The following is a 24,811-nucleotide window of genomic DNA, read 5'->3' on the forward strand; positions in this document are numbered from 1 at the left end:
TTGAACTCCTACCTACAGAGTTCAGGCCAAAACATGGGTCCTCGATCAAAAAAAGAAATGGCACGCACCAGATTTCAGGGGCGAAGACGAGGCCGAGGTCGAGGGGGACTAGGAAGAGGTCACGGACAGCTGATATGTTACAATTGCGGAGGGCCAAGGCATTATGCCTGTGATTGTATGAATCCAACGTTCCCATCATGCTTGTATTGTATGTTGTTTGATCATGAGATGGAGGATTGTCCCACACTGATATCGAGGTTGCATGATAAAGGAGCACTCCAACCTCCCCAAACTCAAGACCTGCAAATGATGAGGTCTAAGCCATGTGAGGAAGACCCTAATGTAAATATCGTGCTCCAAAATGGAATTATGATAGGAGATGGCAGAGGCAAGCAACCTGAAGAAAGTACCTGGGTTCGCAAGGTTCCAATGTTTTGATTTAGAGTGCGCTTAGGAGACCTTCGTGGAAGCTAAGAGGAGATTTGCTGATGCCCCCACTTCAAGAAGTAAAGATGGACTGGAGCTGAAAATGGACCCATTTATGCTCATGACATTCTTGTAGATATGCATGAAGCTACTGCATGACAGCAAGGCTATAAAGGGGTTGCAAGAACTCATAACTAGATGCAATGGGACCACACTAGGAGAACTGCACGTAGTCCAGAAGCTCAGGAATCACATGATGTGAAAAGGAAGGGAAATGAGATTGACTGTGTAGAATGGGGAATATGGGATGGACCAAGTGATTTTGGATCTAGGGTCGGACATGAACGCCTTGCTAAAACAGACATGGGAGCGCATGGGCAGGCCCGCGTTGCAATGGTCTCCTATCCAGCTGTGAATGGCGAACCAGCAAAATATCCTACCTATGGGGAGATTGCAGGGAATCATGGTAGATATTGAAGGAGCAAGCGCACTAGCCAATTTCAAAGTAATGTAGATTGTTGATGACAACAATCCCTATTCCGCACTATTGGGAATAGATTGGGCCACTGACATGAATGCAGTGATAAATATAAAGAAGCGCAAGATGATCTTTGAGAAAAAGTCTCTGCACGTAGTGGTACCTTTAGACCCTGCAAAAGGATCACACTACATGGAGCCAGTGTGTGACTACAACAACAACAACAATCTGGACTGCATCTACAAGATAACCATGTGGGAGCAAGACTGGGTAATATAGTGTGCGTTAGTTACTCCAATCGCGACTATTGCCCTAGACCCTAGTGCCTCCTTAGCCTTGGGAACCTCCTTGCGGACCTATGCCTCATACCTCTGACCGAACCTAGCCCCTTACCTTCTGACCGAACCTAGCCTTACTACACTTCCCTTACTACACCTTCCCTTTGACTTCCCCCCTTCTGTTCGCCATTTTCAGTTCCCATTACGCCTGCCGCACCAGACCTGCATGCATCTACCTTTATCCCCTCCTGGACTAGGACCTGGATGCTAAACAGGATTTCAACATACGAACCTAGAACCTTGGTCAAATCTCATGGGAGAGCAAAAGCTCCTAGACATTAGATTCTGACGAGGAGATAGAATGATGGCATAACCAGTTACATGAGGTAACCACGCTCAACTATAACGTGATGATGAGATTGTTGCATTGTGTAGCAATAGAGGTAAGAGATCTGCCTACTTATGACAGGTTAAGGGAGGTGGATGACTTCCTGAACAAATTTGAAAGAGAAGTACCAGAACATCAACGTTTCAATGCTCTGAAATGGGTACTACGATCTATGCCCGCAAGATGGTCCGGGACACACCGAGAAGTTTTGAGGACTGGCACAAATGAAGAAGGATGATGCGCATGTGGTTTTGGAAGCCTACGATGTGATTAACAGACAAGATTATCAGACGAACTGGCCCACGTACCCACCTATCCAGTTGGATGCAGGCATATGGTGTGAAACCTGCATGAATACACACTATCCTTGTGGTAAGAGACACAATCAGTAAGAGGGTGCAGGTAAGGCAACGACACAAACAACCGTCCAGTTGGTAGCACGAAGTATGGAAGGACCAAGTGCGTAGAAGAATATCCACACATAAGCTTTTAACAAAGTATGTGAAGCACTAAACAAGGTCCACAATGCGAAGCAAACTAACTGGGACCTATGCGTACCAGTGGTTCTATGGGCTTATAGGACCGCGTGCAAGAACCTGACTACACAGGCACCACCAAGGCTAGAGTATGAAGGAACTGCTGTAAGCCCTATAGTACCTAGAGAGCTTAGACAGTGCATGATAGCACTAGTAGATATGACAGTTCATGGAACCTTAGAAGTAGAAATACAACAGGGAAATTTTAGGCTCTAAGAACTCGAAGAAGAGAAGGTACGATTAAGGAAGAAAAGCTCTTTGGTGGACGTGGAAGTCAAGAAGCTGGAGGATGAGGTAAAGGAAGATTCTCTTTGCAAAAATACCAGGGTGATAAGGCAGGATTCGTATGATCACGATGACAAGTTTAATGCATGTCATCATGAATTGATCAGTTTGATGCCTTGGCTTGGACTGCACATTACTAAGCAAATTCACCAGGGTAGTGCATTGCACATGGTAAAGTGCATGATGCCGACCATAACAATAAAAGGTGGGTATTTTCCATGAAACATGATGGATGACAGGATGAAACCTTACACGGGTTGTGCGACCACCTGACTAGCTGAAGGAAGTATAGTCTTAGCGCTCCAGGCAGTTGAAAGGAAGCGCGGGACTATAAATTATTCTGCCCGTGAGCTATGCGATGTTGGAGCTGCACATAGAAGAAAAGAGTCACAAGGTCTGCGACCGATGATGGGGGGCTATGTTGCCATGTGGATTGGCCAGAAAGTGACCATTGAAATCACTATTCATGATGGGATGCTCAACTTAATACCAAATGGGGAGGGCGACAGACATTTAAGTCACGATTTATGGGCAAGATCTGGGAAAATCTACTGCCAAAGGAGCATTAATCAACCATATTTTAGGGGAATAGTCGAATTCAAATTCAAAAAGTGCTATAAATTGCAAGCAGCTGCCCAGCAAACAACACTTAGTCATTTGCGAATTGAACTATTGAGTAGAGCCCTGATTGTTGTGTGTCGAGCATTGATTGAGCCCCTGAGTTCACGTGTGTTATAGACATTTTTTGGCACTACAACCCCAAGCATGAAATGTCCATTAACCAAGGGCTTATAAGTCCCTAAAATTGTTGTTCTAACCCCTAAAGTAACAAGGTCAACTGATTACAGCTTCTCCCAGAAGTTCTCCATGAAAAACTGCTCAGAACTGGTCAAAACAGGATCATTTCAGCTGCTCCATAGGCAAAGTGTGTTTCATCTCACCTAAACACACTGTGTGGGTGCGTTGCATTTCAAAAAGCCCTTCTATGGGGTGCGATGGGTGAGAAATGACAAATGGCAGTGTCATTCCGCGAGGTGGACAGGCATGGAAACTTCTAGAAACTTCTCCTGTGACACTTGCCTCTCTGAATTCGACCAAGGATGAGTAAGAGATCATCAATATCCAAGTGGAAGCAAGAACTATCAGAGGGAAGAAACTAATAAAATCACAAGCTGACTCATCTCCCTTACAGATATCTATATATGGATCCCTCATCCCAGAGATCCAGAGGCTGGAATTTTGCATATTGTAAGGAATTGTTGTTGGTTTCTTCAGACAACATCAGGTTGTTGGGTGATATAAGCTTTGTATGAGGTGAAGAGGGGCTTCCTTGCTGAGGGGATGATGCTAGGTCAGAACAACTGGTTGTAACTCCCTTAGCTCTTTCTTGTTTATCAATAAAATCTATTCAAGTTTTCCTCCATACTCTTGTGTCATTTATGTTTGCTGAATTTGTATGGTCAATTTACATATGATCCTAGATTGTTTATGATTATAGATCCATGTTCTTGTATAGTGCTATGCTACTGTGATCTTACAGGTACTCTATGAAATTGGGCATGCAAGGGAACAAGTAGTGAAAGACTATCAAGAGAGAGAGGAATCGAACTAGGAGATTAGCGCAAGACAGAGGTTGGTCTTCTTTGTTCTTCTCTCATCTATATTTCATGAAGGAAAAATGAAAGTAGCTTTACTTTGTTTGTTTCTAAGGTAGTTATCACACCTTAGTGGGATAAGCAGTTCTGTATAGACACTTTTCCCTGTAACAAAATGGCAACTCCGCTGGGGACGAACTAGTTTGTTTGTTTATCTTCCTTGTTGCCTATTTTATAAACTTACAGACGGAGCCTGAAGTCGAGCCAAGTAGCTTTCGAACTGCATTTTCTATGCAAATGAAAAGTAGATAAATGCCGCTTCTGTCAATCTCCAGGATTTGTTTATAAAGTAAACAACTGATTTACAAACTCTCTGATTGGCCCTTGTGGTAGCTCTTAGATCCTCCTTAGATCTACCCCTGATTGTTGCATTATTGATTACCATTTGCTCGGCCAAAACCCATGAACTGAACTGCAAACTGTGACCCAGAACCCAAGCAAAGTCTCGTCTCTAGCCCAGCGCAGGTACTGTTCTGTGAATCTGAAATTCAGTGCACTTCCGGAGTGTAGTAGGTGCGCTGCATTTCAAATTCCTTGTGTTACAGGTGCGCTGATCAGACTAGGCATTGTTCAGTTTTGGTTTCTGTGATTCATTCTTTCCAGTTCTATTCATGAATTTTGCAGCCTGTGATCAGTATATCTCTATTTGAAACTCCTTTTCCTTGCTGTTATTTCTCCTCCTTTGTACAAAAGAACTGTAAATGTTTTTGTGTATTTGTTGAGTCATTTTCAGTTCTCCTTTGCAAAAAGTAACGTAATCGTACTGTCGTCCTTTGATTTGAAAGTGTCGCAAGTGTCATTTTCAGTCATAGGAAAGAGTTTGGTTGCTGTAGATAGTTGATTATCCTGTTACTGTTGTATTTGGTCTGAATTTGTAATTTTTCTAGTGTCGAAAGCAAGTATTCATTTCCAAATCACAAAGTGTTGCGATTGTCTCCATTTTTGATTTCGAAAAGAAACTTGTTGGAAATTGTCGCTTGAAAAGTAATTCAGATTTGTGCATTAGCTTTCTTTTTTCATTCACATACTAAGAAAGCTGAAAAAAAATACATGCATGTGCATTTGCATTTAGATTGTTTGATTGGTTTGATTTAGGAAAGTGCATTTAGAGTGTGCTCTTTGCTCTTTGTGAAAGAATACTGTCTCTCTTTCCTTAGTAGCTAGGATTTTCATTTCACAAAGAAGATAAAAGACTGTTTATCATCTTAGATTGCATTTTAGGAATTACACATCTACATCTCGCGGTGAACCTCAAAGGAAAACTTCATAAACAAGATCAACTATAAAATAAATTCAATGAATCTAACAATGCTTTGGAACCTAACGCACAACATTTAGAAGTCTAGGCTAGAGACGTATTCCGGCGTCGTAAAGCCTGGTAACTGTTGTTCTCACTGATGGTTGGGTGATTCCTCCACTTTGAGACGATACGTGCCAGTAAGGACTTGTGCCCCCATGTACCGTCGAGTATATTTTGGGAGACCACAATAGGCTTAATCCTTTATCCATAGGAAGCTGTGTCTGCCGCCCTATCGATCGCAATGCACTGAACACAACATTCGGGAAGATTGACTGTCGTACCGTAAAAGGTATTCTGCAGTTTTGCGATTGGTTTGGTAATCCATCTACCTAGATTTCCAGAGCAGTCCCTTTCATTCCTTTTCAGACTCCTTAACGAAAAAGGTCCATCTGAGCACTTGTCACTTCAGGCTCATTAAAAATCGAAGGCAACTAGAGTCATATTTTGTTTTTTCTCGACTCTTAAAAATTGAAAAAACAAGTTGTGTCAAAGCATCTAAAATTTATTTTAAACGGAATAATCATCACTCTTTCCTACGTTGATCTTAGGTTGAGAAAATGGAACCCACCAACCAAGGAATTCCTCATGGAGGAAATCCTAGTCCCTTCTCCTCTTGGGGAGATGTTGGTGCACCCCATATGGCCACATTGTCGCTTCCAGGATTGAAAATCGGCTTGCCCGTATGGCTCTTCTCAACCTCTGTCGTTCAGAACACCGCAATTCCTGAACAATCGAGTCAGCAACTAGACGAATCCAGAGTTACCCACCAACCTTCTACTTCCTCCAATTCTTCCTCTCCTCCTTCTTAGCTTGATGGGGTTGGTAAAGCCAAAAATCAAGTACCTGAGAAGAAGAAGGAAAAGAAGAAGAAAGAGAATAAGAAGACGGAGCCAAAGGTGAAAGGGGTCAACCAAGCATCATCTAGCAAAAATCCACACACTGCACCGATCAGGCCTAAATCACCATGTGTCATTTGCAAAGGAGACCACTATCATAGAGATTGTCCTTGCATCCCTCGGATCTTAAGGGACTGGTGTCCTCGTTTGCACAACCCGGTGTCGTCAACCTCTGATGATCATGTTGAAAACACACCGTCGACTAGTGAAAGTGAAGCCCCATGACAAAAAGGGAAATATAGATTTCCTTGTAAACTGTGCGAAGGTGATCATGCCGTCCACCGTTGTCCCTTCTTAGATGAGGCTAAAAGAGTTTTGGACGATCGTCCAGTTTTACCGTTACGACTTCCTCCTGGATATAAAAACTCTTGCCAAGTCCGTCACTAGTTGAAAATCCGGCTGACCCACCCAGATGGTCGGCTGAAGCATCTATCATTGAAGACAAACCATCTGAACCCATACGAGACGAAAGTCAAAAGGTCGAGGTGGCAGTTTAGCCGGTCTTGCCTTCAGAGGTTCCATATTCAGATGATACAGTCACAGAAGAGAATAAGGATGACACCGTCCAAATTCTTTTCGTAAGCACAAACTCCGATGAACATGGGGGCAATTTACCCATTCCTTTACCGCAGGAAGGAAGTTCGTCAGAGTCGTACCCAGCCGTCTATTCGGTCCCACCTCCAAGAAACCTAGTTGTCTCCATCGACTGGAATCAACTAGGCTGACCCCGTTTACTGGCTAGTGTACCATTCTGAATTATTGCTCAAGTATATAGAATGTTTATGGCTGGTACCATCATAGATGAAGGGGCTTCTGTGAGTATCCTTTCCTCGACTTCTTGGAAAGCGCTTGGTTTGCCATCGCTTTTGCTGGAGATGAGAAATCTAACAGGCTTTGACAAAGGAACCAGTCGACCGTTAGGGATCCTTCCCAATGTGCCCATAACATTGAGAGGGAAAACCATTCACATGAACATAATGGTAGTTCAAGGACCCTTGGATTATAATCTACTCCTCGGACGAGACTATATTTATTGCATGGGAGCGATTGTCTCCTCACTGTTTAGAGTAATGTGTTTTCCACACGAAGGAAGAGTGGTCAAGCTCGTAGACCAGCTTTCATTTCTCGGATCACACAGAGCAAATAGTCATATGCCATCCCTGAATGGTCTTTTCACATAAGGAATGTCTCATCAATCTCCAGTCTGTCCACCCGATGAGCGCGAGTGATTCGGGGAACATGGCTGAAACCCAGGGGGCATGCACCCTGGTCTGCTTCGGCAGGAAAACTTCGGGTATAGGGTAGGTTTCCGCGAGAGATATATGACCGGACTGTACTCCCGTCCGTGATTGGAAGAGGGGGTTAGACTGGAACAAGATTCTCTTGTCAAAGTTATGTGAGTGGATTGTCTCACCTTTGTCTATTTCGGTAGACATCACCGAAGAAGTGTTTTGTTTGCGCTGTGAATAGAACAATCTTTGGTAACCTGAAAGAGGTAGACCTTTCCTGATAAAACAAATGTTTTTTTGGAGATTTGAAAGGTGACCTTGAAACTCTGTTTTATACCTGGGGGCATGCAAGCCTTTTGGCTTCCAAGCGAAGAGTGACTATTTATTTTTTTAAATTTGTAGGTCCTCTAACCCTTTAAACTCGTAGGATTGGTCATTTCCTAACTTGCATAAAGAAAGGATGTGGGGAAAAACTCTAAAAATTTCCATTTTCATATATGAGACATTCTTATTATACGACTGGATTAATCGAGCAGTGTTACCGCAAGGTTCAAGCTCGTTAAAAAAAATAAACCCGCATCGAGAAGTTTTAGTGCATAGTTCAAGCTCGTTAAAAAATAAACATAAGCCATGAGCAAATGTTTCCCCCCCCGCGTTTAAGCTCATTAAAAAATGAACTATTTCCTGGTAAATAACCATCGTGAATGTAGTACTTCAGCTTTTAAAAGCCTTGGTCATGTTCTCATCATCACCTCCACTCTGTATTGGCCGATCGTTCACCTACATTTGATTGTTTACCCCTTTTGAGGAACAGTTGTGAAGAGTGATCTCATTAGCCATCCTTATAACACTTCCATGATTGGAATATTCCAAATCTTACCTGGAATCAGCTGCTACCCAATTTTATCACTCGTTCCTCAAAAGACGAGTCTCCTTTAAGCTCTTTTCAACTGACTCATAAAATATGAAAAGATTGTCGAGCCATTGGCCTCTCCAGCTTGTTAAAGGGAATATAAGTGCTATCCCTCCTCTAAATTTTAATCTTTTTGGACCTGAGGGATTATTACACAAAAAGATCGAGCGCTTGTTTTGTTCGGCTCATTAAAAGTATCGAAAATTCATCCCTTTTGTATTGTTTTATACTTTTTCGGACTTAAGGGATTAGATGATGAAAAAGGAATTTTGGAGTTTCCTTTACGTTCCTTTTCAGACTCTCTAAAATTGAAAAGGACTGAGTTATCTTTGTCGTTAAACTCGTTAAAACTTAATAGCGACAAACTTGCCCATAGCAGACAAGAACGAGTTTCACTATCGCTAGGCTCGTTAAAACATAGCGATGGGTTTTCCCGAAGGGAAAATTATAGAACAAGCATATGTTACCCTCCTCAAGCTTGACAAAAATAAAGAGGTACTGGTCAGCAATGACTGGGGAAAAATTGGGAAGAAAACTTGAAGAAACTTTGTTGGTAGCAAGTCGCTCTTGAACATGACACTTTCGCTCCGCATCCAAGTCGGGTTGGGTTGTTTCATTCACCGATCACATCACCATGGTCCCATCACACCATCCACATTTGGGGTAATACTACCAATCCATCATGTCAGTGTCGTCGATATGTTCAAGAGAAGTGATTCAGAGAATTCACCTGTGTCTCACCCGCTACAATACATTTACACTCCATTCTTTCATGACCGCCACCCTAAACCGTATGTCATTAGATCGTTTTCACCTCCATTAAAATCATTTGCTCCGTTCCGTGTCATTGATGTGGGATTCATTAAGGCCCTCCTGTGACGGATTGCTTCTTGTCGACATCAGCTCATTATCCAAGAAGTCGATCTAGGAACACCCCTTTCAGTACTTTGAAGCTTGCATGCCTCAATGGCAAGTTTCTCACTTCCAACGACAGGTTTACATCAATGGCCTTCGACCGAAAGATTTTGCATGGTGTTCGACGCCAAGTCCTTTATTCACACCACGTGAATTGTACTTCAGTACCTTGAGGGTCATTATCATTATCGGTGATTCATCTCGCGCCTGTTAACAGCTTACATCATTGGCTGGTAACCAAGCGATGTCTTTCCATGTTCGACTCTAGAACATCTCTCACATGGATAGACTTGTACTTCGAGTGAAGATCGAACGAGATTGAAGACCCTGGATCTAGTTTCATCCATCCGGGCTGCGATATATATTCAGGGAAGTAAAGACATCAAATGTACATCATTGCTGCACAGATAATCATCCAATCAAAGGGATGATGACTCTACCAGAATCATCAATCTACACTCAGACGATTGTCTGTCCTATGTACATGAAAATGAATTTATAAAGCTGAGCATGGGAATTCCCACCTCAGCTAGATCATGAAAATATTATGAAGACAATGTATTGTATTGTATCTTATTACAGATCTCCTCCCAGCTTGAAAGAACTTCAGATCCTCATAATAAAGCATTTCACCCGACATCAAAAGATTAACGACCTCATGCTTTAGGGGGAAACTATTATAGACATTTTTGGGCACTACAACCCCAAGCATGAAATGTACATAAACCAAGGGCTCCTAAGTCCCTAAATATGTTGTTCTAACCTCTAAAGGAACAAGGTCAACTGATTACAGCTTCTCCCAGAAGTTCTCCATGAAAAACTGCTCAAAACTGGTCAAAAATAGGATCATTTCAGCTGCTCCATAGGCAAAGTGCATTGCATCTCACCTAAACACATTGTGTGGGTGCATTACATTTCAAAAATTCCTTCTATGGGGTGCGATGGGCGAGAAATGACAAATGGTAGTGTTATTCCGCGAGGTGGAGAGGCATGGAAACTTCCAGAAACTTCTCCTATGACACTTGCCTCTCTAAATTCGACCAAGGATGAGTAAGAGATCATAAATCTCCAAGTGGAAGCAAGAACTATCAGAGGGAAAACACTAATCAAATCACAAGCTGACTCATCTCCCTTACAGATATCTATATATGGATCCCTCATCCCAGAGATCAAGAGGCTGGAATTTTGCATATTGTAAGGAATTGTTGTTTGTTTCTTGAGACAACATTAGATTGTTGGGTGATCTAAGCTTTGTATGAGGTGAAGAGGGGCTTCCTTGCTGAGGGGATGATGCTGGGTCAGAACAACTGGTTGTAACTCCCTTGGCTTTTTCTTGTTTATCAATAAAAGCTATTCAAGTTTTCCTCCATACTCTTGTGTCATTTATGTTTGCTGCATTTGTATGGTCAATTTACATATGATCCTAGATTGTTTATGATTATAGATCCATGTTCTTGTATAGTGCTATGCTACTGTGATCTTACAGGTACTCTGTGAAACTGGGCGTGCAAGGGAACAAGTAGCGAAAGACTATCAAGAGAGAGAGGAATCGAACTAGGAGATTAGCGCAAGACAGAGGTTGGTCTTCTTTGTTCTTCTCTCATCTATATTTCATAAAGGAAAAATGAAAGTAGCTTTACTTTGTTTGTTTCTAAGGTAGCTATCACACCTTAGTGGGATAAGCAGTTCTGTGTAAACACTTTTCCCTGTAACAGCAAGTGCTAGATTTCTAGATGGACATGATGGCAACAACTGAGGAAGTTATGGAGATAACAGAAATGACCGTCGAAGAGGCCGTGTAAGCCCTGACGTTGGGGGATGCTTTGGAAGGTGCTAGGATTGTGGCAGAAATCGCAAAATCACTGCACATGCCAAGACCTAAGAAGGAAAAACAAGCGATGGTTCCCGTACGTGTGTCCCTACAGAACCCGTTGCACACCAAGATGTCAATGGAGGAGAAGGGGAAGGCCATGACCATAGAGACTGATGAAGAAGAAGAAGGCCTGGAGGACCTAATCATCATAGAAGATGAGGACGAAGGAATGGAGGAGGAAACTGAGCCTGCGCACCCCTCGACAAGGCTGCCTGCCTATATCTCCCTATGGAAAGGGAAGGCTAAAGTGCCCAAGGACCTTGGCGAGACCAAGAGCTCGTTCAAGACCCCACTCCTCCTAGACAACATTATTTTTTAGGGTGCACACCTGGGACAAGTGTCGAGCTTAAAATTCAAATATTTGGATGTCGCTAACCAAGAGAACTTCCCTCACCTTGAGACCTTGCACCTCATGAAGCCCAAGCAAAACACCATGGTGGGGGTTACAGAATTAGAGCCGTGAAAGTGGTTGCGCAGAGTAGAAAAAGACGGGCTACTTAACTTGCTCTAGGTGTCACATTTCCACCACGCCATAATAACCATTTTCATCATCGGGCAGTTGCTCTACTTGGTGCATGGTGGGTGTTTGTGGCTAGACGATCCCATCTCCATCATGACAAACTTGATTCACTGCATTTCCCAGTTTCCATGCAAAGGAGAGGACCCTGCGGACATCTCAGAAGGGAAGAGCAGTGAGTTGGCCATCACGGAGGCCACGAAGAAGAAGTACAAGCTGGCAAAGAAGAAAATGGGCTACGCCATATCCAGCATCAATGACAAAGTAGTGAAAGTGGCAACCCAAATACTAGCTGGTAAGGTTATGTACAAGTGTTGCATAGACAAGGTACTCACGCTGGTGGTCGCACTGGCTGAGTAGTGCGCGGAGGGGGTCCAGTCTAACTGGTTTGAGTTCCTCTGCAAGTAGTTTTGGAGAATTGCCATGAAGCTCAGGAATAGGGCAAAATGTTCCACTATGCATGGCATCTACTGTCCATAGTGCTCGTGGCAAGGGAATTATCAGAGGATAGTCAACTCCCCACAATTGACAGAAATCTATCAGAGGCCACGAAGTACACTTGCTCTAGGCCACAAAGGATGCCTCTAGGATCCATGACAATAAAATATTATGGGTGTTCATGGAGATGAACCTCAGAATGGGGATCAACCACAAGTTGCAGTTGCCCACTGTCTACAACAACCTTCAGAGTTTTTCAGAATTTAAAGCGGACATCCATAGCATTTACATCAAAGTGCACAAGGACCCGACCAAACGATGGAGAAAGCTACCCTTTGTAGCCACAAATGACATCATCTTTAACGTACTGGAGACATGGTCACCGGAGTGGCGTGCTCCATACATTGCAGAGATAGAGAAGTCAGTGGCATAGAGGAAGAAAGATGAGGCAAACTACGCATCGCACAGTTGGCAGAAAAGAGAAGGAAGGAGGTAGTGATAGCTGAAGCGCAGATGGCACGGGATGCTTCACAAACAACAACTGAATAGGGAAAGGCTGTAGTGGTAGCTCTGGATGTGGCCCCAAAGGTGTGCAAGGCCCAAACATCACCTTCACATGGGCAAGAAGCAGAGGAAGAAGAGGGAGGCACAGACCCACAAACTGTGTCAACACAGTTGAAGCACCAACACCAAACTGAGTGGACAAGGTCGTGCAAGAAGGTCAAGGCATCAAAGTTGTTGATTGACCTGATCACCCTAACCGAGGGTGATCTTCACGACATCGGTGAGACAATGCATGATGTCACCTTCGAGGCCCTCTAAAATTTTATATAGGAGAACCAAATTATGTTGGGGGCCCTTAGAGCGTAGCTGCAGGAGTTGCAGGTGCACCCTCCTCAGGTTGGTACCCTTTCAACCAACCTCGTAATCGGAACAATGACACCAGAACAAATGTTGCACGCTCGGGTGACGAATACAATAGTGTTTCCAGAAGGGGCACTAGTGACAACAAATGAGGCCAACAGGCCTACGGTTAGCATGCTGAAGGGTCTTGGTATCAATATGATTGCACTACCATGAGATGCCTTATATGTTTTGCGGGATGGGATAACTGTAGTGTTGCGAGCTAGGGAGAGCCTTGCACTGCAAGTCCTCAGTGAGCAGAAAATCAATATGGAACAATTGAGCTTGGAGCACGCCGAAGTGGTGTCACAGAATCAACAGTTGGTCCAGGAAATAGACGAAGCTTTCCAAAGTGTCCTAGAGCTGGCCATCCTAGTAGACATACTAGTAGAGGCGCGCATCCACAGGTTAGCAGTAGGGGTGTGTGAGGCGCTGGAGGAAATGGAAAAGGTTTTGCTGGAGCTAAACCTTTAGATTGCTAAGATGAGGTTAAAGGCATGACCATCCACCCCTCCAGAAGGCAGAGAATAGCACGTTAGATCTATTATAGTGGGATTGGATGAGATTGGCAGTGTAGTGCGAGATTGCACTAGCATGTTCGAAGAATCATTTGAGGTTCTCACAAATCTTCAGGAGGATCCCAAAATCTAGTGCTTAGAGACAGAGGCACGAGAACTCCAACAATAGTATGACAGTGTCAAAGGAACTGCATAGATGGTGGCCCTCACTCAGAGGCTCACACAGATGCAATAGGCCAAAGAACTAAAAGAATAGGTGGATGCGGTACGACGCAAGGAAGAAGCCCTGAAGGTGCACGTTTAGCCTTGGATAGACGAGGCCTTCACCAACACAAGAGAAATTGAAGGAGAGCTTGCACACATGTAGGGGATACATGCACTGATGCAAAGAATCACTTCCAACACAACAGTCTCGGAACAACGCATGCAACAAATCCAGCAAGAAGCAGCTTAGTGCATTGCTGACCTTGCCACAGTTCGAGTAGAGTTGGAAGGACTTCGTGCAAAGATCTTCGCGCCGACAGACTGACTTGAGGGCGAGTCATGATGTTTGTGTTAGGTGCCTATTAGGCATGGAATCCCCCCGAGGCATGTTTTTGGGCTTAAAGCCCAAGTTTTGTTAGAATCTTATTGTAAAAGCTCTGTGAATTATGGTCGCGGGGCGTGAAATTATAATAGAGTCACAGGGTTGTCCACCCTAGTTCTTGTAGTGTAATGTTGGCTAGATAGACATACCCATGGTCTGTGGAACATGAATTGTATAAATAGAACGAGGCTCTAAGTGTATAAGATAACTAATAGAAGATAGAATAGAAGAAGATGAGATGTCTAAGGGATTGAGTCAAAGTGTAAAGTGTGTCTGTGGGTCATAGAGTAGGAGAAGGCTCTGTAGCTGAGTGCAAATAGGCTTAGTAGTTTGCAGCTGAGTGCACGGACCCCTGCAGCTAAGTGCACAGGGCAGGTTGAGTCTGTAACCATTGGGAGAATCAATAGAGAGAAGTTTTACTATATTTCTGTGTATCTTTTCCTAGTTTAATGCATGATTGGATATAATTTGTAAGTATACTATTTATTTATTGCGTGAACCTGTATGAATGTTTTGTATAACTAATTATGACTTAAGACATTCAAGTAGGTGAAGGTAATTAACTAGTCCTGGAAGATAAGTAGGATCTTAGGTAATAGTGCAGAGCACGATGTGGGAGATCCATAGCCCTTGGTTAGGATTGCGCGAAGGTAGTGTATCGGGCTGCGAGGAATGGGAAAGTGCACAAAGCAACCTATGAGCAGGAAAAAACAGTGAACCAGTCAAACCTCTCAGACATATCAAGGGTGTGGAAACCTCGTTCTAGCACCCTCCCATACTACTTCGGGTGAGAACTCAATCCACGCTCCACATACTGTTGCCGAAAGGGCTAGTAGTATAGGGATTTATTTGGCTAATTAACTTCGAACCTAGGTCAGGCCCCAATAAGCCAACACAACATCTTCATCATTGAATCATCATCATTTGTATAAGCATTTTCATCATCATTAAGAGGAATATTATCCTCTTTATGATCATCTGTGCTTTTGAAATAATGACGTGGAGGATATTCTTCGTCTCTATTCTTCTTATGTTCATTATGAACTTCAACAACTAATTGTAACAACAATATATTTGATGCAAATATTGGATGATCTGGAATGAAATTCAAAAATGCCAAACCTAATTATTATGCCCATTCTGCAGTAGTTGAATACTTCTTGCCCCATATTAGTGTTTTCCCATAAATTTTTTTGATATGAAATTGATGTTGGAAGCTAATGTCATTAATTTTTTCAATGCAGTTCTCCTCACCACGTGATCCCAGAATAAACCTTTGCATGTCAACAGTTTCTTCTAACACATGAAAAATAGGCTCTAGCATGTATGATTTCTTAATACATTCAATTAATTATGGCAAGCTCCCAACATCCTTCCTCTTGAATGTGACTGAAAAATGGCTGAAAATCTGATTAATATGGTCATGAGTGTGCCCAACAATAAGGAAACCAACCTTTACCTTCTGAAAAATTCTCAATTCAACAAGCATGCTTATATATCCAAAAATAATATGATTTTTGTTTTCACGACACGTGTTGTCCAATTGTAGATACAAAACTTCAGGAAGATTACCAGACCAATGAGAAAACACATCATGAATTATGGTTATTGTCATATTTGCATCATTATTAATATTTTGAGCTATGAAGTCTATCCTTGGAAACATTTTCCCATTGAAGAGCATACAACCAACCAATTGAAACTAAATAAAATTTTCCTCCTGTAAATTTTTGGGTGTGCGAACAAAATGTGGTAGAAGTTTTTCTTCTAGTCTATACCATCAATTATCAAACCCAAATATTTATTTTTATTATCATAACACTTATTTCTATGCTTGTTTAACTTCTTCCTTTCACTTTTTTACTATTTTTTATGCTCTTGAAGCACTTTGACAATGGAATCTACACATAACATAAAATAAAGCCATTAATAAATACATTTTCATAGTTGATGACTATACATTTTAAAAGATAATGTTATGAATGCTTACCTCTTTTTGCCCCTTGACATTTATCCATTTTTTATTTAAGAGAAGCACATGTATTGCAAACCCCCATCCTTGTCTTCATAGGAATACATACATTGTTGAATTCTTTATTCCATATTTCTTCCATATCTTCACAAAATATTGATATGTAATAGATTGACCATTTCCTTCAACACCTTCTAAATATTCTTTGTATAAGTTGTATATTTCCCATCTTGAAAAATTATCTGGAATATGTATTGTGTCTCTATTTGGCATACACTCTCCATGCTTTGAAAATAAGTCTTGCATCCGCGACATTGTAGTATTTGTTAATTGCCCAAATTTTCGTTTATGACATACTTTTGAATAAAATGTGGGATCCTTTTCAAAATTTTCTTGGATTCTTTACAGACGAAAATTACCAATTTAGTGAAACATTTTGAAATCCTTTATACAAATAAATAAAGACCCAATATGATAATCATAACTTGACAATGTAGATTACATGCACCCCACTAAATATGACTTTTGCATGCTTTTATTTGTTTAAAAATACCTCTTCCTTTTCTCCATTGAACGCTTGAAATTCATATGTGTCAAGCAAACCTTTTGATAACATTGAATTGAAATGAGAGCACTAATATAACTTCTTCTCATGAGATATTCTTCTCTACCCCTTGTATAACTAGAACATCTTGGATTGATATGAAAAGGTCTCCTCCTACTCCTCGATACAATATTTTCTTCCGACCTCTCCATGATTGAATCATTGTCGTCTATATAAGAAAATTCATCATCATTAGGAGGAATATTACCCTCACTATGCATATGTGCTTTTGAAATACTGAATTGGATGATATTCTTCATCTTTCTCTTCATGAGTGCTACCCTCATAGTCCTTGGAATTGGAAATTTTAACTCTCTGTTTATTTGATATTCTTCATCATGTGCATTGCCAGTGTTTCTCCCACTGTCCTTAGGATTAAGACTATGTGGAAAAGGTGACTCTTTACTTACCAGAAATTCTTCATCCTACCCTTCGTCACTATTGCTCTCATATTCCATAGGATTAGGACTACGCAGAACATTTTACTCTTTACTTACTAGAAATTGTTCACCCTGCCCTTCGTCGCTTTTGCTCTCATAGTCCTTAGGATTAGGACTAAGTGGAAAATGTGACTCTCTATTTACTAGAAATTCTTCATCCTGCCCTTTGTCGCTACTGCGCTTATAGTCCTTAGGATTAAGACTGAGTGGAAAATGTGACTCTCTATTTAATGGAAATTCATCATCCTTCCCTTCATCACTACTTCTCTCATAGTCCTTAGGATTAGGACTAAGTGGAAAATGTGACTCTTGATATATTGGAAATTGTTCATCTTGGTCTTCATCATTGTTGCTCACATAGTCCATAGGATTAAGACTAAGTGGAAACTGTGAATCTTGATTTATTGGAAATTATTCATCCTGGCCTTGATCACTGCCGCTCTTATAGTCCATAGGATTAGGATGAAGTGGAAACAATGACTCTCTATTTATTTGAAATTATTCATCCTGGCCTTCATCACTACTACTCTCATATTCCATAGGATTAGGACTAAGTGGAAACTATGAATCTCTATTTATTTGAAATTATTCATCCTTCCCTTCATCAGTTCTTCTCTCATAGTCCTTAAGATTAGGACTAAGTGGAAGATTTGACTCTCTATTCATAGTGAATTTTTTTTTGTTATATTCATCAATATGAAGATAGTTGTTATGCGGCCAAGGTGTTGAAGCCTCACAAAGGGAAACTTCACTATCAGAAAAATCCATGGCTTTCAAACATAAGAGGTTGAATGATACAAATGCACTTTCTCCCAATGATAATATATAGCTTAAAAACTGGAATTTTCCCGCCAAAGTTTCCCTCCAAAAATGTTCGCCGAAAATTTTCCCTCCAAATATTTCGTTTCATGCATTTCCCTCCAAAATTTTCTTCTATAATTTATTAAAAAAATTGTACTAAAATTTTCTCTTGAAATTAATATTTTAAACTAATTCTTTAAACTAAAATTTTAAACTAAATCCTTTACCTAAATTAATATTTTACTTAAACTATTTAACATTTACTAGACAATTGATTTTATTATTATTATTATTATATCTTCTATCCCACATATAACATAAATTACTATATCACCATAACAAGATTTATTTACTAATTTTTTACAATAAAAAAAATAATACCACATTCAAGAAGCGATAAAACAATTATGTAATTTGGATATATAATAAATTTCGTTATCACTATTCCTCACATCACATCAAGGCTTCTTGAGGTTTCGTTAAAAGTCTTGGAGCGATTTTGTGGAGCAGCTACATTGTCATTGGAAGTACATTCAATGGGAGATTATCACATTTGAAAGGTTAATTTCCCTTTTACTGATTGTAGGTCTTAAGATCCCATAAGTTTACTAGTAGTTATGTGCCAATTAGGTTATTATGTTCACATAGGATACCAAATAAAAAACACATTCTAGTAAAAAAAATCCAACATTTATTTAATGAAATATAAATTCCTTTTAAGAATTAAAAATTCACATGAGCCAATCTTACATGGCAGCCCCCTGGCAGGAAGGGGGTACTATGTCATCAGTGGGCAAAGTGGGTCTGCCTGCTGGGGCAGAGCACCCTCCTCGAAGGCCAGGGGGCTGCTCTGCCCTGACCATGGGCATGCCCGCCAATGACACAATGGGTGTGAAACACACCCACTGTGATGCATACGAGAACGCACATTAGCGGGGGCACTCGCCCACAAGAAAATTCCCTATGCTTGTGGGTGGGTGTGCTTTCACACGACATAATGGGTGTGCAACACGCCTGTTGTGTTGCAGGCAGGCATGCTTACGGTTGGGTGCACCTGCCCATAGTCACAGGCAGTGCCTGTGGCTGTTGGTGGGTGTTCCTAGCCATGGGTGTGCACACCAAGGGTAGAGTGGACCCCTTATTTACCAGGGGGTCGATTCTAGGCTAATAGCTACAAATGTAGAAAGTGCATCTAAGGACATTTGCTAATAGCTACAAATCTAGCAAGTGCCTGTAAGGATATTGTTATAGCTCCAAACCTCACTCTTGATGTTTGTGATGCTGCAATTATGGCCTAGGGCAAACCCTCCTTCCAAACCTAGTCCAAATATTCAAAAAACAGTGTTTTACTCCCTATACGCGACATTGCCATAAGCTAAACGCGTGCGTATGCGGGTCTGTGTATACCCAACCTGCGTATATCTCTTAAAACTCTTAAAAAAATTAAAACTCCTTAATTTTTGGTGGAGATCGCGGGTTTTACCTACTGATTACCTATTAGTGCCCGTGGCCCAACTATTCCCAATGAATTCCCAACTAAAAAACTACTTTGGGAGATGTATGAAAAAGGCTTCAATGGGAAGGCCTAAAGGAGGAGAGAAGAGAGAGAAATATCACTCTGCTGAGATTTTCCTTGACCAGATCTAAAGATGCTTGTGTTTCCAGCACTTTCCCCATTTGCAAGAAACCCTTGTTTCCTTGTGTTATGATGTCTTTCTACTACTTGAAATATCTTGGAGTAAATCATGGAAGGAGTTTGTTGAAGGCTTGAGACTGGACAAATTCAGAGGACGATTCCACTTGGAGCCTGCGAAAGGAAGACTCAGGTGAAATTGTTCCTTTCTGTACTTTAGTTATTTATAATAAAAGAAACACTTGCCTTGTTCCTGATATAAATATTCTTCATGTTTATGATGTCAATGTTATGATTCACATATGAATGGTTGTTTTTAATTCTATAATTAACTACCTTTCCTTATGCTATGAATATGATTTCTTTATGATGCTTGGTCAATATACTGTTGTACTTTCTGGAATTGTTTGTTTTGTAGGTTGAAGGACTAAAAGGAACTCCAAGAGAGTTTGGGCTCCTTCCAGAGAATTCTAGTCTCGAAGAGCACCTCCTTCATTTGGAACATCTCGATGAGTAGCATGGGGATGCCACCACAATCAATGAGGCTCATAAGAAAAGGGTTAAAACATAGTATGATAAAGTTGTCTGTCCTCGAGTCTTTTATGAAGGTGACCTTGTCTTGGTCTACGACCAAGATAAGGACACCTTGGGGGCAGGCAAGCTAAAGCCTATGTGGTACAAGCCCTTCATAATTAAATGAGTTTTAGAAAAAGGGTCGTATGAGTTAATCGATTTTGAGATAAACAAGTTGGTAGAGCCCCGAAATGGGCTCTACCTCAAGAAGTAATTTGCTTAAGCTGTAGCCAGGCAATGGTTTCTTTGTACATTTTGTATATTTGTACATATCGCATCGAGGGTTCTTGATATCAACACTTTTTGGTCTATTGTGGTAGGTGTTTATGGATGACTTGGTCTATTTTGGATTCGTCGATGGTGCTAGTTGGCACACTTGAAATATCACTTCCATAGCTTGGGTACTCTACTATCCAACTGGTCAGTTGATGGTATCAAGGGGAGTATGCATTGGTCCTGCTTCAAATCATATGACTAAGTATACTGCCGTCATTAATTTACTATTCGAAGCAATTTCCTACAAAATCAACTTGTTGGTAGTTTATCTTGATTCACAATTGATAGTGTCACAATTGAATAACATTTATCGGGTAAGGGATCCATGTTTATATCGCCAGTATTTAAGGGTGAGGTTGTTGCAAAGATCATTTACTTATATTAATTATTTTCACATTCCAAGATCTCATAATTGGTTAGCTGATTCTATCGCTAATCAAGCATTAGACTGGCACATCAATCATTCATCACAATAAAATCAAGCATCAAAAAGTCGAACTGTATATATATATATCATAAAACATCTCAAGTATACGTAAGTGTGTCCAAAATAATATACAAAAATTGGGACTCAAATGCCCATAATCATAAAACATCTCGCATTGGCCACACGCCTAAGAGTGTGAACCCAATCTCGTGGCATGCCAACCACATGACGCTGCATATCTTCAAGGAGATCCTCTACGGCTGCCATCCATACTCGGGGGGTTAGTATCACCAAGTGTCACTGAATTGTGTGTAGTAGTCGCCCTGTATCTGTAGCCGCCTCTTCGGCCCCTCAGTCGTGACGTCTGTGCCATGGGAACCCATCTGGTCGTACCGGACCAATATTTAGAACATGATCATCATATTAGTCTTTTGAATCCTATCAAATTTTTTTCAAAATTCATTATTATATTTGAAAAATAAAAAAAAAATCATAAAATTAGAAAACATTTATCAATGTCACCCCATGCTGCGGTCGATGGTAATACTAGATTGGGATCTCCTCGGAAATCCAACCCAGCATAAGGGTAGTCATCTATGGAAATGATCTGCTACTCCCACCAGGAGAAGAAGTCACCGTCAAATGCAGTCCATGGGACATCCCCACCTCCCAAACATTTCATCAAATCAGCCCACCTACCCATTCATGGATCTCGTGGGGTGTTGATTGAAACCGGTACTCTAGGTCGAAGTGCAGGGACCCTCTCAAAAAAGAAAGAACACAAAATAGTCCCATATCCGAGGTTTTTGGTTTGCCCTCTCTTGATGGAAGTAAGCTAGCTTTTCAGGCTAGCCAGAAGAGGAGTACACTAGTCAAATACGGTGGTGGGATAATCTACCGCCAAGCTCATGGCTGGCCATGATGCTTGGTGTAGAGAAGCTAATCTATTCACTCTAGCTATAGTGAACAAGATTATCTTCAGCGATAGACTCTCCACATGTTTGATTGGAATCTGACTTCCAATCTTCTCTGGATGTCCTGGGCAATATATATGTACATAGTCCTCGATCGAGAGACTGCCTCATGTCCTGCCCCTAGAATGTACTACCTCTCCCCTTCGGGAAAGGCCTGTGATGAAATAAATGTCTTCCACTTCTATCCTGAGTGGCATCTACTCAATCATAAATGCATCATCCTCGATGCTCCAGTAGTGAATGAGCATCTCAAGTAGGCATGTGTTTGCTTTCATATTTGACATTTTGAACAATTTTAGCAAACCACATCCCCGTAAGGCATCCAAAGCATTGAGATCCTTCATAACCTCATCATCCACTGAGGTATGCTCTCTTTCTTGCCAAGTGACTGGCATCCTGAAGAAAAAATGATTTTAGATCGTTAGTTTTTTTTGTTTGAAATGTTTGCGACGTATACATGGGTCCATTTACACACAGTCGCGTGTAGGGCCTATGTGTATGCAGGTTTCATATATCCAACTGGCGTATACGCCGTGGTGAAATTTTTGACAAAAAATTCAACGGTAAAACTTAAATTAAAAATTCTAAAACTAGTCACAATTGAATGCAAGACAAGTATAAAGGTTACCTGATGATTTTGGAAGGATCTGACTGGTTGAATTTGGTGTATGGAAAAGTTTTCTCAAGTTGCTCCACTCCTCTGCTCTCAAACTCAAATGGTGAAAATGGTGAGTCCAAAAACTATTTTATAGGCTTTGAAAATTCAAATTTTTTTCAAAACTTGATTTTGTTTGGTCTCATGTAACTTTTAACATGGGATCTTGGAATGTCGAGAATAGTTTGATTTTTAGGACATTTTGGACGTTTTTCAACAGTTTCGAGATGGTTCCATGACTACTGACCCGTCATGGTAGGTATCGTTTTCTCACTGGAATATAGGGTAGGGAAGCCATTTTTCCATTGCATTATGCACAGTAGCCTCCATTTGTCGATACACTTGCCATAGGGTCGATCCCATCGTGTTTGTTACACTAAAAAATGTCACCATGACCACTTACAGTTAGTATGGCTCAAATCAACAGTCATGCTACCCTCTTAGGCAAGTCTTATGCCTCTGCTATCCATCTCAAACTCAAAGAAGAGAGAAAGTCTTGTCAAAAATATGTTTATCTCTGGGGTCGCAGGTTCTCTCTAGCCTTACCTGCGGGGACGCTCACAATGTTCACAAAAGGCTGCGTCTTTGGACGCTCTGTATGTTAAGGGACAGGTGCGTCCTTCTGTAAAAGGCAAAATGCGCAAGTTTCATCTTAAAAAAGTTACTTGTGGTTACTTCTAGAACTTTCTAGAGGTCGGTTTGATGAAATGGATGCGCCTCCAGTTGGTTCATGTATCCCTATTAAGGAGGAACTTATCCCATCAATAAGGGAGCTATCCCACCCAAAGAGGGGGATTATCCCATTGATGGTGGACCTAAATAACCTCTTTAAAGCACTATAAATAAAGGCATTGGGCCAGAAGGAGGAGAGGTTGAAAGCTATAGATTTCTAAGGGTAAATGCTGCAGGAATTAGGACTCCCATTTAGAACCTTGTGAGGAGAGATTGTCTTTGCTTGATTCTACTTGGAAGTGGGTGAGCTTTGTCAAAGTAGAGGAAAACCCTTGATGGACCCTGGGAGGAACTTGCACAACACCAAGGACAGGTTGTAAGAGTTTCTTTGTTTCGTTATTAATACAAACTGGTTTATTTTTCTCAATAGCTTGTGTTAATGAGTTATTTCATGTGTTCCTTGGTCTGCATGTTGAATATATGTTTTATTATATGAAATGCAAGTGCTTGGTAATTGTTTGATTGTTTGTGGTTGCAGGAATTGATGTGAAGGAGGAGCTCATCCGGATCGGCAAGGACGGACTACAACAACAGCGTTTTGGAATAAGGTAAGCCTAAACACTTGTAGTTTTCATGTTTTAAAAGGTATATTTAGAGAAAGATCACTCCATTTTGTCTTGTTTGTCGCTAGAGAGTTTAGACTCCTAGGGAGGTCAGTTGTGTCCGCACAAACGACTGTTTCCGTACGACAAATTGGCGACTCCGCTGGGGAATCCATTAATGTGAAAGTCTTTTCCTTTGTGTGAACTTTGCTCTGAGAAAATTATTTTTATTTTCTGGTTTTTGACTGTGAGAATTAGTATTTGGGTGGCTTAGCTTTAGATTTAGTTAGATTTGGTTTTTCTTAACTTTTCCAGAAGGACGCACCCTTTGAGTACTGCACAGTGCGTCTTTGGACGCGCTGTTGCCGTTTGCACAGAGCGGGCCCGCGCCTGTTCTAACGGGTTGCCTGCGTCTTCCTGTAAAAATTTAGGAAAACTCCATTTTTGCTTTAATTGCTTTTAGATTTTGGTTTTTCTTAGTGTTTTCTGCCCAGATCCTTTAGTACCCTGTCAAAAATTTTCACCTGAACTTGTTTCATTAGCATTCCTGCTTTTAGCTTTCATCAATTGGGTGTTTTGAGTCTCTTTTTTGAGAAATTCTTAATTTGATTTCCTTTGGTCATTACTTGGAGGTTTCTCTCAGTCTTTTCACAATTTTGCATCTTTTTGCTTTTGAGTGTATGAGTGTTAATCGCCTTTGAGTGTTTTTATGTTTTGATCTTTGGAACTCTCACCCAATTTTCTCGACTTGCACTTGATTGGTTCTTAGATTACATTAGAATCATCTTGTGTTTGAGAATTCTCTTGCATAGATCACATTTGCATAATTAGAGTTCTCAGTTTCAGAATATGAATGAAAAATGTGCATAGATTACATTTGCATACTTTTCATGTGAATTGTGCATAGATTACAATTGCATAGTTTACATTCTGAAAAATCAATCGTAGATTTAGATCAGCTTTCTTTGATTTGAATTTACACAAAAAATAAAAATAAAAAATGGTTTGGAATTGATTTGCATTAGTTTTTCTTGATGAAATTAGTGCA

The sequence above is a fragment of the Pinus tabuliformis genome, chromosome X, assembly GCF_031772625.1.
Source record: "Pinus tabuliformis cultivar Carrire ecotype Pingquan chromosome X, CPIR1, whole genome shotgun sequence".
Taxonomy (NCBI): Eukaryota; Viridiplantae; Streptophyta; class Pinopsida; order Pinales; family Pinaceae; genus Pinus; species Pinus tabuliformis.